Raw genomic sequence first — 4,872 nt, 5'->3', positions numbered from 1 at the left:
ATATCATGTACGTAGACAGGGTGTTCCTAAGCAACGATCCAGGTTATTTATTTATCTGTGCAACAGTGTTTCATTGTACGTGTAAGAACGGTTATAGACTATGTTCAGAACGAGGCAAGCTGAGCGTGTTATTTAATAAAAGGGAATCGTCCGAATCGCAAGGTCCCGTGTCTTCGACCTATAGGCCTATCGATCGCATAGGCTAATTTCTTATCTTAAGGGGTTAGCATATGTTCGCTGGTTCATTTTTGTGGCCTCAATTTACAGATTGACACATACATTTTACCCATACATGTTATATACCATAATAAAGATCTTGTTTCAAACTTTGAAAATATGGCAATTTTTTTTAAATTATGCAAATACCAAGTCACGTGATCACAAGAATACCCGAAAATGGAGTAAAACGGTTAATGACGCAATTAATAATTAATTTGCAGCACGACTGAATATATTTTTTTATGTAAATATTATAGAAGGATGCTTCATATACAATGTTCTTCGTTTTTTTGCAACTATAATTTGTTTTTATGTAGCCTTATTTCAAATGTTTCGACGTTAATACCTGAGTAAAAACAACATGTCTCTATATAAAAATAAGCAAAAAATCAAAACGAAGGCAGACAAAAAAAAATCCAGGAACATTCCTCCAGTACTCTATATAGCGGTAAAGTTGACCAAAAATTGCGACGATCTGACCTTTCGTTTGTTAGAAATTGCGTACTGAATCTGTAGAACTGCGTAGAAATCAATTTCAAGATAAACACAAAAAACGTCCAAGGTCAATGAATCTCAAACTAGGCCTAAAAATTTTGAAAATTATGGAGTTATAATTATTGAAACATGTCTGCCTAGCGACCAGCTACTAAATAATGCCTTTTAATGTCTGGGCTAAATGTTATACGCGTTAAATACAGGATGAAATATGTTTTGAAATCTCAGAACAGCCCTACCGTGTGTCAACCGACAACGTGATGACTTCTCGCGAAAGTGACGTAGTGATTTGCATATTACTAATATGATGTGGAGGCGGAGTTATTCCAAATAAAGAAAATGGTTTAAGCCGTGTGCACAAGGTATTTTCAAGTTTGTTTTGATTACTGTTCACTGTAAAACTGATAGCCGGTGGCACGTAGTAGCAAGCGTGCGAACACCGTGACGGTTTCTTTTTTAGTAACCGTTGTGCGAACAAGAGCAATGACTTCGCCTTTTTTCGCTCGTTTTTGTGACCGCTTGTTGAATTCGACTAGACAATTTCCGCTTTATTTTCGATCGCGAAAACCCCGAAATATCACCGCCCGCTAGCTCGCAGAAAATTTCCGAGGTTCACATGGTCTTATAATTGTCTTACTGGTTTTTATATATGTTGAACAGCCGACACAAATTCAAATACTTTTCGTTTTAACTACCTATAATTATATGCACGCAATCTGACCCTTTGACTTCGATTTGGCTTAGATTGAATATTTGATTTTAAACATTATTCTGACGTGAAATACAAAATGTATTTCATCACAAGTACGACATGGTTGTCTGAGTTTTGTTGCCCGATTATTGAGTCTTCGCAATGTGTTTACGGTTTGTATAATTATTGTTATTTTCCTCAAGGCGAAGACTGAAGGACCATGAAGCTAAATGGCAGTTCCATGCATGGGCTGAGTGAAAGAAAATATTTAATCTAAGCCTAAAATAAAACCTAATATTACACTTCTTTGTGTATTTGTTAATTTTACATGTTTGTCATGACAGTACATCTAGAAAATCTCCTCTTTCGTTGATAATTTCCACTGTTTGGAATGTCTGTCGACCGTGCCCCAATAATTTGTTCGTTAAATCGATCCCCGTTGGTTTCTCCATACTGAGTTTAGGACGGGCGTCGGTCCCGACGTCCGGCATTCATCACAAGCAGCCGAGACAAAACGTTGACCGTAATTTATGGGGATCATGTCCCGTAATTTGTGGGCTGAAAACCCAAATAATTAAACAAGTATTATTATATATATTTCATTTTACATCGCGAAACTACAACAGAGCTTGGTTGTTCGCGGTGAAACAGCCGCCTTGAAGTCGATACAACTTCAACTAGCCACAGTCCCTCTATCCTCTATCTATAGAGGGACTGTGAACTAGCCATTTCTTACCTTGAAATAAAAAAATAAAGATTCCAAGAGCATCGGGAATATATTAATAACCATTTTTAGCAATCGCTAGATTTATTTTCGACATTTATTGGCAACTTCCGCGCTGAAAATGGTTGAAAATGTGGGTGTGGTTCTCTCGCAAAATCCTGTTGATAATACGGACAAATATGGTTCTGTGACCCAGGTCGTGCTCCGATCAGGTGACTTTCAGCAAATCAATGATGTTGTAACAGAGCATATTTGACGCTAATTGAAGGGTCGTCGTACCGTTCAATCTCCGGCTTCGATTCACATAGGTTGTTTTTTTCTGTGACAGGCTTCAAAATTATTCACTGAAAAACATCGGTATATTTTGGTTAACGGAGGGGATTTGACCTCAGTTCAGAAAGAAGAAAAACTAAGCTGAGTCCACGGCGAATCAGTTTTCTTTGCTAGTCGTGAAATAAGGTAACCCAGAGTAGGGTCGATGATTTTCAGCCCTGAAGGACTTCCGCGTGAATCCTGATTTTCGAATTGTTCATCGTCTGGCCACCAAATATTTATGGCTATAACTAAATTTGACACGTTTTTTTTCTGAATTATTCATTTATGTCAAGCTCTGTTCTGTTTTTCAGAGCATGTGGCCGTTTTAGTCAAAATATTTTTTGTGGGAACACTTTTACGGTACACGTATAGATCGAGCTCATTCACTGATCGTGACTTAATTTTCAAAATTTAATGTAAAATTATACCAGACCGACCGCTGTGGACCGACGTGGTTTTGGTATCGTTATTTTTGGAATTAATCATTAACATTTTCCTCGTTTCTCTGCTCTGTCGAAAGAAGTTACCTATGCCCTTTTCACGTAACTGTCTCATTAAAATAAATTATTACATTTAGAACAAGCATCGAAAACACGTAACAAGAGGTCCCAGTTAAGTTGCTTTGACCAGGGACGTACGAGTTCATCCATGCTTTGACGATTGAGTGTCATACAACTATTAGATTTGAAAAACCACCATTTCGACTACTCATGTGTGATCAGTGTTTTGGTGAGCAGTCAATGTTTTCAATGAGCGAGCGAGCGAGCGAAAAAAAAGAGCGATTAAAATGCTGTCGGATTCCGGTCGGACAAGACCGCGCGGTCGGAAATCAAGCAATAAGCTGTGGGTGTAAAAGCGGAAGGTTGGGCGAAATTAGTACCGTAATTACATAAACTTTCTAGTATTGATATGCAAATCGGATTTTTCATCAAGTGTCAATTAGGATTACTTTCATGCGAGTGTTGTGCTTATGTTGGTGGTGTTTATAAACAATCACACGTGGCAATGTTTTGAAATAGAAAAAAACGTCGAAATATGCCTTATAAAATGGAGTTTTTGTTTAGACTAAAAACACAGCCATAGATACTGTCATAACCATCAATAATTTAAAATAAAAAAAAATATTGAAAAAAAACACATTAAACGTATGCTAACCCCTTAAGCAGTGAGATCTGATTGGGCGCGTCTTAAAACAAGGCGCCCAATTAGCTTGGACGTACCAAATTATAAAACAAAATTCCACTTCCTGTTTTTGTCGCTATGAAGACATCCGTCTCATACAAAACTGCGTCGATTGCCTGTACCTGGTGAGGCTTGAGGACACCAACACCGACAACTTTCGAAATTTTATCATCACAAATATCACGATTCATGGGCGCCGATATTTTGTTTAAAATGAAACGCCAAAGAAAGATTTGTAACACGCAAACTAATTGGACAATAATTCGCCGCAACTGACTACTGGGGGCGCTGTTAGAATGCGCAAGATCTGTTCAGAGGCTTGGTCGAATGAACTTAGACCTTGGCTAGCTAAGATGATAAAAGGGGTAGTACTGTGCGGATGAAACGTGGCTTTGGAAAGATTAATATTATTATTCATAATGGTCTTAAATAAATTATTATCTGCACACATTCTGCAATTTAAAGCATTTCAACCTCAAAACACACATTTCAACCTCAAAACACACATTTCAACCTCAAAAAAAGGTACAGCTATTTTGTATGCTAACTGGATGTAAACGTGTTGGAAAAATGTTTTTGATTATTAGATGAGCAGCACTCCGATCCCATAGTGTTTATAAATTCTGAAAGGGAAAATCATGATGTATCGTTTCTGTGGGGGAAAACTGCCACAAACAGTATAGGATCTTTAAATCTCACCAGATAGACTGTAGATACATCAAGCAGTAGACGGTATACCAGTGTGCAATGTTCTAATGGTGAACACGCATTTATTCAGTTGTACAGCAATGAGATAGAGCTAGTTGAAAACTACATACGCTAGGACGATTTGGAACAATGTATCACTTGGAGTACAAAGGATGAAGTCTGTCTTAATTAACACTCTTTGTCAATTTAAAGACAAGGGTGGATTCACACCTTAGAATTTTAATCCTTGGCGTCAATTAATATGATTGGTTGTTTTAATTGAGCCAATCAGGGAGAATACACTTATGTAAACTGATAGAAATGGCTGAATACAGGCCAAAGTGTGTTTCTTTGCGTCACGAAAACAGCATAAATCTATAGAAACTTTGATTACAACTACTCAATCTTGACAACATAACTGGAGATAATAAACACTGATAATTACATACAACAATGAAGTAAATCTGATAAAAAGAAGCGAAGTTATGGTTAAATAACATGAAAAATATATGTATTCACATGGTAATAACGATATACTCCCGGGGGCGGAGAAGATACT

Source organism: Saccoglossus kowalevskii, chromosome 9 (genome assembly GCF_978046115.1).
Source record: "Saccoglossus kowalevskii chromosome 9, keSacKowa6.1, whole genome shotgun sequence".
Taxonomy (NCBI): Eukaryota; Metazoa; Hemichordata; class Enteropneusta; family Harrimaniidae; genus Saccoglossus; species Saccoglossus kowalevskii.
The sequence above is the reverse complement of the archived record's forward strand: the minus strand, read 5'-3'. Positions refer to the sequence as shown.